The 12,798-nt window shown below is 39.7% G+C and overlaps 1 pseudogene across 1 annotated transcript in view; it reads right to left on the bottom strand.

The window, feature by feature from the left end:
- Positions 1-11,491, bottom strand: part of LOC308507622 (Y-box-binding protein 1-like) — a 44,378-nt pseudogene extending 32,887 nt beyond the window's left edge. The window contains exon 1 of the transcript in view: positions 11,282-11,491. The product of the transcript in view is annotated as a Y-box-binding protein 1-like (transcript). The remainder of the gene's footprint in view (positions 1-11,281) is intronic.
- Positions 11,492-12,798: the final 1,307 nt, after the last annotated feature.

Here is a 12,798-nt window from a genome sequence, read left to right as displayed (position 1 = left end):
GCTTTATATCTCTTAAATCTGGAAACAACACTATGAGCTAGATACTATTACTGTCTCCTGTTCACAGATGAGGAAAATAAAGCACAGAGAGGAGAAACTCTAGTTATACAGCTAAGCGATGAACATAAATTCAAAGATTTGGAGGCCTAAGCTTTCTTTATAACCACTATACTCTTCACTAGTAAATAAATTTAACTTTTTACCACCCCCACTGCTAATCCCCTAGTCTCTGCCACCATCATCTCTTGCCTGGAGTGTCTCAGTGGCCTGCTAAATCTTTCTGTCTCCAACCCTACCCCCTTCAGTCAATTCTCAATCCAGTAGCCAGAGTGATGCTAATAAAGTGTAAATCAGATTATGTCATTCCTCAACTTGAAAACCTTTGAATCACTTACACTTACACTTTGAATCACTTCAGAATGAAAAACAAGGTCTTTACAGTGTCCTAAAAAGGCCTACCCAATTACTTCCCCTTTATACTCTGACCTTTGCTGCAATTCCTCTCCCCCTTGATTCATTCTGTTCTGGTCACACTGGCTTCTGGGCCGTGCCTCAGACAGGCCAGGCACTCCCCTTTGTGCTTTCTTTCTTAGCTGGATACTCTTCCCTAGATGCCTGATTATATGCTTCGCTCCTTCACCCATTTCATGCCTTTGTTCTCATACCACTGTTTCAAACAGGTCTCCCTTGACCACCCTATTTAAATCTCAATTTCTCTCCTCTCCTCCTAGCTCTCTGTGTGACTTATCAGGTTTATTTTCTCCGTAGCACTTAGTGTGGCTTACTGTGTCTCCTGTGACTAGAATGTCACATCCATGATAGTAGCAAGCTTTGTTCACCACTGGATCTCCAGTTCCCCGGCAAGAGAGCAGTGGTCTGGAGGAAGATAATTATTGCTGGGTTGCTGGTGCCCACCCTATGGGGTGGCCACCAACTAGCTGTGTATCCTAAAGTCACTGCTTCTCTGAAGGCAGACCTCTAATATCGAACTCTCTCCTTTTAACTTCTAGTAACTGCCTTCCCTTTTGTACCTGTGGATTTAGGGTACCTGTCCACACTTTTGTAATGACTCCCTACTAAAATCATCCTAATTTGAGTATGCCATCTGTTTCCTGCTGAGGCTCTGACTAATATAGTGCTCAGTGAACATTTTTGAATGAATGATTAAAAGACAGATTTTTAAGGGCAAAGGGGGCTTTTTCAGGTTTATACTAAATTTTATACATATCTTCACATCATGTCTAATGAATGGGACTGTAGTAATTGTAATTCCTAAAGAGGATTCAGTGAATGTTCACATTATGCAGAATTTAGAATATTTCAGATGCATTTAATGAATTTAAATACAAAATTCTCAGCTACTTGGCATGCAAAAATAGCTTTCTCATCTTTTAATCTTCTAACCATAGTTTACATTCATAAAGATTTAATTTCTTAATAAGCTGCGCAGAGCTGAGTCTATAATAATTAATTTAAAATGAAGCAAGGAAATGCCACCTTTTCAATAGTTTTTGACACTCAATAATTAATTGAAAGTACCTTGTTAGTGGATAAAAGACTTATAATTTGATTTAATTTAAATCAATATTTTTACATTATTTGTTAGCATGAGACTTGTGGTATGGTTTCATTTCAGTCTGGACAAGAACAAGAAAAGAAATGGAAATTAGCATTAATGAAGCCGTGCAATTTCATGAGATTTTAGGAGCCTGAGAAGTTCTTGCTGATTAATGCTAATGACTGGTTTATAGAAATAATTAGAAAAGGTGGAATATAGATGTTGGCTTGTCTTTCTCCTACTGAATCTTTGTTTAGGTAGTGACCACATTAAGATGGTTCTTACGTAAACTGCCAAAAGTAGCTGTCCGGTTTCTTCCACTGTATCTATGCCCCCTACAACGTTCAATTGGAACATAATACAGAGATGGGTGGTCTCTTCCTAACTTGGAGTGCTGTGGAATGGTTGGCGAGGTGAACAAAGTCTTCCTTTGAAAATTTGTAGGATGGGCCAAGACTATTGGTAAGTGATAAATCTGCCCATTTGGCTAGGGTGTAATTCGGCTCAGAGTTCCACCATTGGATAAATGGATTGTCATTATATCTTGATTTCTATTTTTCCTTATCTCTGTCTTGTCACTTAGATTTATTTGTGTGTGTGTGTGTGTGCGTGTGTGTTCTCACACTCACCTGCCTTTAACAATATATAGTAAAAAATACATTGAACCATTCTATCATGCCTTGGTTTGAAAGTCCAATGTTTTGCTTCTATCTGGTAACTTTAATTTCAAAAGTAGTTAGAATTTAGCTTCTCCAAAGGAATACATTTACAAATGGAATTAGTTAATATTTTAAAAACTTATACATTTTATTAATTGGACTGTATTGGTTACCTATTACTAAATAACAGACAACTACAAAATCTTAGTGGCTTACAACAATCAGCATTATTTTTCTCATGCACTTGTGGGTCAGCCGTTCTAGCCCGGGATTGGCTGGCACCTTTGTTGATCTTGGCAGGACTCACTCTTGTGTCAGTGGATGGGCTGGCTGATTGAAATGGCTTGGCTGGGTGGCTCTCCTCCCCGTGGTCTTCATGTTTGCTTGGGGCAGGCAAGTCCAGGCATGAACTTCTCCCAGAGATGGCAGAAGCACAAAATTGCAAACAGAAACCTCAAAACCTTTTAAGGCCTAGGCTGGAACTGGCACGATTGTATTTCCATTCCATTCTTCCATTGGCCAAAGCAAGTCATGTATTTGAATGTGAATAACTGTCAAGTCACATGGCAGAAGATGTGGATACAGGGAGGTGGGTGTGAAGAATTGGGGCTAATGATGCGATTTACCCCAAAGACCGTCTGACCCAAGGTCATTTAATGTAATTAATTTTCTCACTTTCCCATTTAAACCTAGTGTTAGTATTTGTTTGCAAAGTACCAGAACTGGTTTCCTCTACAAGTTTCTTTAGAATTTGATTTTCCCACTGTATTCTAAAAATCTATCCACTTCATCTTGAGCAAGTTAGGGAATAGTCTTTAAGAGTATTTTTACTCCTTTGCAAAGAATACTAATCAAAAGGCTCACTGTTTTTGTTTTTGCTTTGGTAGGAGCAATTCTTACAAAGTAGCAGTCCAGAATTTAGGCCTAAATCCATGAAAGGTATTTTCCTAGCTGACAGTTATGTCAGCTCTGAAAGTAATCAGACCCACTTTCCTAGTGAAAGAGGATACGGGGTTGCATATACCAGCGCAGGTTTATATTTTCATGCAGTCTTTGGCCCCCAAAGCTTTGGTTATTTGTTTTATGGCAGGCAACTTTTTGATAGATATGAGGTCATGCATCTGCCTGGCGCAATGTAAATAGTGTGGTAAGTGGGGCAAAAAGGTAAATATGGTGACTGCAAAGGTCAGCAAGAACTAGTTTATGATGGATCTTGATTTTGCAGCAGAACCAGTGTTGTACTTGCCCTTGATTGAGGAGTGGTGAGACCTGTCTGGAGGCTGGAGGGGTGGCCTTACCAGGAATCTATTTTTATGGATGGTAGACCTCTTGGGAAAATCTTTTTCTGAAAAGACAGAGAATGTACGCTGGTACAATAACAGCCCCCTAAGCAATGGCAGGGAGGAAGTGATTTTAAATAATAGGTTCAGATCATTCTGTTACTGCCTGCATGGGCTGGCTTGAGTTTTAGAGGGGATAGAGGGGCTACCAACAAAACAAAGTTAAGTTTCTCCAAAATTCTTCTAAGTGATATGGAAGGCCTAGGTATTATTCACTCTTTTAAAATCTGTAGGGAGAAACATGTGTGCCTTTTCCCTCAAGTTTCTATCTCGGAACATAATGGGCTTGAGGGTTAAATGAATTTGTGTTTCTTGTGCCCCCTGAGGGGGTGTGAACACTTCTGGTTTCTCTTACTCTTGCTAAGGGAGGTGGAGGAGCTAATCTTACTGGGCAGAACTCTTTTCACTGGCACTTTGCTACTGGTGAGCAGTGTGCTCACATGTGACATTCATTCTCCATTCTTGTACTTCCTGGCCTTTCTATCTCTATGTGCTTAGCCTGGAAAGGGCCCACAGCCCGTATTCTAAAGATCTTGTGAGTTAGACCAGGCACAAAAGGTATTTCTAGAATTAGGAGTAGCAGGGATGATTAGTTAGTTCAAAGTTATGATTACTTTGTTTCACTAGGGTCTTAGTTTGCAAGCAATGGAAAAGATAACTCATGACATGAAGGATGCCTGGTGGTCACATCGAGACAGCTCCCTATTGCCTCTTTGATTCTCATGGAAGCACACCAGAAGTTTTATCTCAGCAGCCCATGCAAAGCAAAGAACCCTCCAGGTCAGAGGAACACAAAGTGGGAGGAAGGTAGGCAAGTTAAATTACCTGAAATGAATGTTTTGATGTGCTATATATACATTCATATTTTCTTAGTTTATCTCTTGTTTCATCTTTTAAAAAAAATTATTGGGGGAATATTGGGGAATAGTGTGTATCTCCAGGGCCCATCAGCTCCAAGTCGTTGTCCTTCAATCTAGTTGTGGAGGGCGTAGCTCAGCTCCAAGCCCAGTGGCTGTTTTCAATCTTCATTGCAGGGGGTGCAGCCCACCATCCTATGCGGGAATTGAACTGGCAACCTTGTTTTTGAGAGCTCACGCTCTCGCACTCTAACCAACTGAGCCATCTGGCCTACCCTGGAAGCTCAGCTGTAGCTCGTTGTCTTCAATCTAGTTGTGGAGGGCACAGCTCACTCACCCATGTGGGAATCGAACCGGCAACCCTGTTGTTCAGAGTTCACGCTCTAACCAACTGAGCCATCCGGATGCCCCTTATTTTATTTTTGGTGCAAGGCTTCTACGCAGCAGTCCTTATCATAAATGGCTTTACTTCATCATTCTCCAAGCTCTCTCTGTTCTGTGTGTAACTGGCTGTATAAAGCAGAACTGTTTATGTAAGTGATATGGAGTCACGTGTGTATCACCTGTTATGCCTCTGAATGCATGTCTGAGCATACAGGCACTAAGACCTGGGTTGAGAATGGGAAGTACCCTACCTCCCATTTTCAACTCCTCAGCTTTGGTAGCCAATCTGTGATCTTCAACATCGTTATCCCAAAACCCAGCATTTTGGAAATTCCCATATAAATAAACGGGTACTTCATTTCTTATTTGTTTTCTGTGTGTCGTGGCATTCTGAACTACTAACAAGGTATATTTAGTGGGGAGTACCAAAGGTGAGGCTGTCCGTTTTAAGGACTGCAGCAGAGAACATAGAATGCCACTGCTCTGTGGAGGGCACTTGGCAGTCAGCAGGGGAGGGCACCAGCCATATTGGAGATTTGACAGCTTCAGCAAAGCACAGCATGAGCACAGCATGACTTCCAACCACATTGATAAAAGATGTCATCAGAGGCAGCATCAGTGAAATCTCACACTCACCAGGCTTCACAGAGATTGGAAGCTTGCTGATATTGCCACACAGAGCCAGAACTGAAGCCAGAGCAAAAGAGGAAGTGGTATCGAGAGGCCTTGCTTTTCAGTACCAGTGGGGCTTTTCCAGAGGGTATGCAGGAATGCTTGGGAGAGCTTTTCAGGGGATCTGGAAAGCATTCAATAATAGGTGAGGGAAGACTCTGAAAACTACTGTATTTCTATAAATATGGCTTTCTGTCACTCCCAAACTGGGAGGGGTTGGGGAAACACAGGTGCTAAGAAGTTTGAACAAGCATCTGGCATACCTTTTTCTTATTCTAGTCATGCCTCATCTGATAGGCAACTTAAGTGCTTAAAATAAACTCTTTGATTAATTTGATGATCTTAAATCTTTTATTTTATTTTGTGGTTGTTGACTATGAAGTTTAACATCTATTTTTTTTTAGCATTTTGACAGCTTCTGCATTATTGATTCCTGAATCTATCAATTAAAATGATGTTGGTTTCTATGTCCTGTGTATATGTGACAGGAGAGGATAATACATACAGGGGAAAGAGATGAGGGGACAACTGAAGAGAAGATTTAGCAATAACATAAGGATATTAAGTTTTAATCCATATTAGATTATAAATCCCAAAACAGACTAGTTTTTTGGTCAACATAGTATTTTCTTTTTTTTTTTTTTTTTGTGTATACATTTTTTATTTATTTTTTTGTTGAGAGCCTACTGGCCCATGTGGGAATCGAACCGGCAGCCTTCGGAGTTAGGAGCACGGAGCTCTAACCGCCTGCGCCACCGGGCCGGCCAACATAGTATTTTCAATTCCTAGCACAGTGTATGAATATAATAGAAACTCAACATTTCTGAAGAATAACTATTATTTACATCTGTGTATTATTATCCATACAACCTTTAAAAGAAATAATCTATAATAAATTGTGCTTGGAAGAAGGACTGACAGAGAGGAAGTAGAATGAGGTAAAGGCAAAGAAACATTGATTTGAAGACAAAAGATTTTGAAGAGGGAGAGTGACATGAATCTGTCACTTTAAACTCTAAAGCCACCATCAATCAATTTAGCTGCTTTTCTTGGGTTTTGCTCTTTGTTTAGCATTGCCTCTTCAAACAGTAAAGAACTGTGCATGCATTTTCTGGGAAGGTTTATTGAAGAAAAGTAATTCAGAGTATAAAACAGAAAAGACTCTTGGCTGCATACGAACAATTTGTTCCAAAAAATCAGATTTCAGTTCTTTTGTACTGATAACATGAAGATGTTTTTAAGATCTGCCTTACTGAGACTCTGGACTCTTATGCAAACTCATATCCCTTTATCACGATAATAGCCTTGTCTCCTTTGAAGGGCCATGGGAACTGAGGCTGGGGTGGGGAGAGAAGTGCTAAAATGGCACCTACCCATTGTTTTTCCCATGCAGTCACCTCAGAATGGCAGAGAATTGCCAACAGGTTTCATCAGAGTCATTGTAAGAATTCTGAATATCAAAAAAACTCCACATCTTTTCAGAACGCAAAGCAGCATAAGCCCTCCAAAGGGAAAAGAGCTAAAGGCAGCCTGATGTACATTTTCAAGCTGAAAAGTGGTAGTGCTTGTTCTTCCTTAAATATAAACCTTTTCTATGAACTAAAATGCCACAATCCACTGTTGGATTTCACTGTTGTAACTTGCTCAGTTCTTTTAAATTGTGGTTAAAACTGGAAACAGACGGCTTTAAAAAAAAAAAAAAGATGAAAGTAAAAGGTTGGTGAGGAGAAGAAAGAAGTTATGAATCTCCCAGTCATTCCTATCCAACATTGATAATGATGACAGTGCATTTCCAAGAAATGATAAGGCATATTTTGTCATCTTCATATGCTCCAAAGACAGCTTTTCAATCTTATTTTCTGTGATGTGTTTATTTCTTACAAATTCTCGCCATAGTGTTTTTTCCTTTGAGTGTACATGTGTATTATGAAACTGCTGCAGTAAACATATGTTTATCTTCTACTTGAATTATTTTAGTGATGGTTTCCTGCTATTTTCTCAAATCTTTTTTTCTGGACCTGTTGGATGGATTGATGCTTTAATTTCTTCTCCTTTGTCCTCTATTTTCTACTTCGTTGTCTTTTTCCCCCTCTCTCTCACACACCCATATATATCTTTGACCTTATTTTCCAACCTTTCTTATGATTTCTCTATTTCTGCTTATCATGTCTTACATCCCTACACTTTTTTTTTTCCCATTCCTAGACTGCTCCTTTTTTTATAGCACTCTGTTTTTATTCCATGGATGCAATGTATTCCATTATCTCCCTGAGCATATTGGTGTCGGTTTGTGTGAGAAGTTTTCTTCTCCCAGTAGTGTCGTTGTCCTCCAATTTATTGTTGTTTTCTATTTATTCATTTTGGTCCCTATCTTTTGGGTTAGAGAATTTGCTCAGATGGCTGACAATCCTTATTTGTCAACTTTTTTTAAGAGTCAGGGACAAAATAGCTGATTTAGAAGCTCTGAGAACATACATAGAGCGTGTTGACTATGAACTGCAATATAGGATGATCAGGTTGGAAGTTTGTTGGGAAGCCCATGTTAATCAATATCTTTGGTTCTTTCCCTTGAGCTGCTAAGATTCCATAGACAAAATTCTTTAGTTTCCTGCCTGGGAGCCTGGTGGGGAAAGAAGTTGTTTCTTTTGTCACTCACCATGATTCTCTTGAGCTTCACCAATGTCATTATGTGTATGAGCAGATAGTATAAATGAAGTCATGCTGTATGTAACCTTTTGAGATTGCCTTTTATCACTCAGCATAATTCCTTTGAGTTCCACCAAAGTGGTTGCATGTATCAATAGTTCATTGATTTTTTTTGGGGGGGGACAGGGAACAGGACTTTATTGGGGAACAGTGTGTACTTCCAGGACTTTTTTTTTTTTCCAAGTCAAGTTGTTGTTCTTTCAATCCTAGTTGTGGAGGGTGCCATTCAGCTTCAAGTTGTTGTTCTTTCAGTCTTAGTTGTGGAGGGCGCAGCTCAGCTCCAGGTCCAGTTGCTGTTACTAGTTGCAGAGGGCGCAGCTCACCAACCCTTGCAGGAGTCGAACCGGCAACCTTGTGGTTGAGAGGACGCGCTCCAACCAACTGAGTCCTGTGGGAGCTCAGCGGCAGCTCAGCTCAAGGTGCCATGTTCAATCTTAGTTGCAGGGGGCGGAGCCCACCATCCCTTGCGGGACTCGAGGAATTGAACTGGCAACCTTGTCTTTGAGAGCCCACTGGCCCATGTGGGAATCTAACCGGCAGCCTTCGGAGTTAGGAGCATGGAGCTCTAACCACCTGAGCCACTGGCCCAGCCCAATAGTTCATTGATTTTTATTGCTGAGTAGTATTTTGTGGTATGGATGTATTATTGCATTTTGTTTAACCATTCATCCACTGAAGAACATTTGGATTGTTTCTAGGTTTGAGCTAATATGAATAAAGCTGCTGTGAGCTTTAATGTATAGCTTTTTTCTGTGAACATAAATTTCATTTCCTTGGGAATGCCCAGGAATACGATTGCTGGGTAATAGTTGTGCATATTTAGCTTCAAAAAGAACTGCCAAACTATTTTCCAGTGTGGTGCCATTTTGCATTCCCACCAATAATGTATGAATGGTCCAGTTTCTCCACATATCTTCCAGCACTTGACATGTGTTTATTTTTAATAAGGTTATTTTATTATTATTTTATTATTATTTTATTTATCAAAATAGAAAACATTATAATGTTTTTTATTTTGATGAATTCCAGTTTATCAGTATTTTCACTTGTTGACTGTGCTTTTGTTGTCTTCTCTGTGAATAATTAGCTTAGTCCTGTTTTCTTCCAGAAGTTTTAGAGCTTTAGGTTTTTATTTTCTTATTTTTTACATGTATGGCTTTGACCCATTTTGAGTTAGTTTTTATGTATATTGTACAAAGTATGGATCAAGGTTCCTTTTTTGCATGTGGATTTTGAATTACTTCAGCACCATATGTTGAAAATGCTCTTTTTTCTTTGTGGAATTGCCTTGCATCTGTCAAAAATTAATTGGCCATATTTTTTGAGGGTTTATTTATAGATTGTCTATTTCACTCTATTGAACTATGCATACTTTTGCCAATGCCACAGTTTATAGTGAGACTTAAAATCAGGTAGTGTGAATCTTCCAAATTTGTGCTTTTAAAAAAAGTTGTATACAATTCTAGTTCCTTTACCTTTCCATATACATTTAAGGACCAGCTTGTTGCTATCTACCAAAAATCCTGCTAAGATTTTAAATGGGATTATAATGAATTTATAGGCCAATTGGAGAGAATTGACGTCTTTACTATACTGAGTCTTCCAATCCACAAGTAATGATTCTGTTTGGTTAGGTCTTTTATAATTTCTTTCATCAATATTTTGTAGTTTTCAGCACACAGATCTTCTACATAGTTTGAGAGATTTACACCTAAGTATTTTATATTTTTCGGTAGTATTATAAGTGGTTGTGCCAATCATCAATTTGTTTTCTATACCCCAGGTGATACTTTTCAGCTTTTAACCCTCAGAGGCTAGGACATTGTCCAGCATAGACTAAGCACTCAATACATATTTGTTGACTATTGACCTTAATGTAAGAAAATTTGGGTTGTATTCCTGACTCTACTCTACTCACTGCGATTTATTGGGTAAGACAGAAGGCCCCACACCAGCCTCATTTTACTCATCTGACAATAATGCTGGGTCTAGATGATATGTAAGCATAATCTGAGTCCTACTTTTTCTGTGAGTCTAAGATTGAACCAATTTGACATAAATTACTAAAGGATATCTTTTCTTTCTCCTATTCTGAATGAATTACCAGAGCTAAGCAGAAGAACTGGGGGGGAAATAAACTCACGAAGTTCTTCTTGACTCACTCCATTGTCCTACTGAATTGAATACTCTTAGCATTAAATGCTTGAAACTTTAAAAATGTGCATTTATTGGGATTAATGGATGTAGGTGGAAGGAGAAGAAAGTCATGGTGGTACCTGTTTATTTCCACTTTTTATTTCATAACCCCAAGGAAATAATTTAGGGTGGAATATTTCATAGTCTGGGCATTCTACAAGATGAATGTGCCCTGCGTTAATTTCTCTGATGATGATTGCTCCTAGGTGATCGACTTGATTATACATGGTATTGTTTAAAATTGAAAGGAATCAGGTTGGTCTTATGGAATCTTGCAAAAGAGAAAGTTGTGGCAACCAAAGCAGTTTCACTTGTCTTCTCCCCTCCCTTCATCCATCAGAAATATTGCCTGTTTTATTACTCACTGGTCACTGTGTCTCAGGTTGTTACAGCAGAAGAAGAGATTTAATTGCATTGGCAATTTACTCCTAAGACTAGCTCAAAGAAGTGGTGGCCTAATTATTATGGGCTTAAACATTTCATCTTACTTAGGGAGAAGAAAATTAATAATACTGCATTTTAAACACTTCTGTGGTCAGGTCTCGCTGACCAGTATGAAAAGTTATCTTCTTTCATTTACCCAAATTACTGCATTCTAAGTTATAACTTTGAGTATGACTCTCACCATTTTCCAAAGTGAAGATAATTGCAATCACATTTTTTAGAAAACAGCATTTTTTAAAAAAATTGTCACATTCGCCGCTAAGTATTTCTTCTCGACCTCTGCAATTAGAGTTGTACATCTACCACTCAAAGGAAACTGTTTTTGTAAAAGTTATCAGTAGCTCCATTTTGGTCTTCCTTTACTCTTACAGTTGTCTGAGTTACTGAAAGTGTTTGGCCATGATAGTTCTTAGCATTTTATTCTCCCTTGGCTCACATAACTCATCTTGATGTTAGTTCTTTTACCTCTCTAGTTGCTTTTTTTCCCTTTTTCTTTGCAACTTTTGCCAGACCTGGAGCAGCTTTGCAGTTGTGATGAGGAGGATGCAGCAGTGACCTGGAGGGACTGGCAATCAGGGACCAATTGGGGGTCGTGTGGGGACAGAGTCCCGTGGAGCAGTGTCCAGGCTCTCGGCCGCACGTGGGAAGGTGCGGGCTCGGGTAGTAGATGGCCATCAGCTGTTACCACTTAGCCAATTAGCCACTGATGTAACTGCCGTGGCTACGCTGGTTGGTTGGTTGTCAGAGAAGCGGACGGTGGATTGCGGATCATGTGGCTCCTGCTTCCTGTGTCTCCAACCCGGCTGCCAGTGAGGATACAGTGGTATGCCTCCCCTATCTATGGTTCCGTTGGTGTTCCTTTTTGGCCTCACCGTGTCCTGCGCTCTGGTGTGGGGAGCAGGAGCAGAGACCCTGCATGACAGTGGGCAGGGGAGCATTTATGACTGATGTCGGCAGGGACAAGTGACAAATGAAGACCACCCCAAAGCCTTGGCACTACGTAGCCCTTCTGGGACTATGGGAACAAATGCAGCAGAAGTGGGAAAGATTCTGAATTGGTTAAGGTTAATTTTTCACACCTAGAAGAATGAGAGCTCAAAATAGAAATTAAATTTAATTGTAGAAATAAAGTCATTTCTTGGCAAATTTCAGTTTGTGACCTGAGATTCAGGTTTATTAACATACAGCCCCCCACTTAAAAAAAATTTATTGGGGAATATTGGGGAACAGTGTGTTTCTGTAGGGCCCATCAGCTCCAAGTCGTTGTCCTTCAATCTAGTTGTGGAGGGCGCAGCTCACTGGCCCATTTGGGAATTGAACCGGTAACCCTGTTGTTCAGAGCTTGTGCTCTAACCAACTGAGCCAGCCTTTTTTTTCAAAGGCTCTAACATATCATTTGACGCTGGTAATATGACGAAGAAGACAAATCAATTATGGTTGCTCTCCATTCAGAGTTAAATGACTTTCCCAATAGCCATGAAATCCAATAGCAATAAGGTAGGATTTGGATTTCAGGCCCTCTGCCCCATGACCCCATGCTCTTTCCACTAGACTACACAAACTTAGTGGTTAACCGGTTATTTAATAATTGTAGAAAAAAAAAACTAATGATCCATCATCAGTGGGACTAGTGCCAAATCAAATCCAGAAGGACAGAGGTAGTTCTCGGGAGCAATAGAAACTATATTTATATGAAATAGTCTCAAGTCAAGCCAGTTGACATAGCTGTCAATAGAGCTGATTGCTGTGAGACATAAACAGAGTCACCCTATTTTGTCACTTTAATGTCTAAGAATGATTGCTGCAGTCTTCAGCATAGAAGAATAGCATTTTAGAGTTGGATTTACCCTCTTGTGCAGCCCCTTTCATTTTACAGATAAAACAACAATGGTCCAGAAAGGTTATGATTTTTGCAATGTCACAAAGCTGGTTAGTGACCAAACGGATCCAGAACCCAGGGTTAAGAGGGTGCATTTCCCCTG

This window comes from Rhinolophus hipposideros (genome assembly GCF_964194185.1).
Source record: "Rhinolophus hipposideros genome assembly, chromosome: 14".
Taxonomy (NCBI): Eukaryota; Metazoa; Chordata; class Mammalia; order Chiroptera; family Rhinolophidae; genus Rhinolophus; species Rhinolophus hipposideros.
This window is presented reverse-complemented; position numbering and strand designations above follow the sequence as displayed.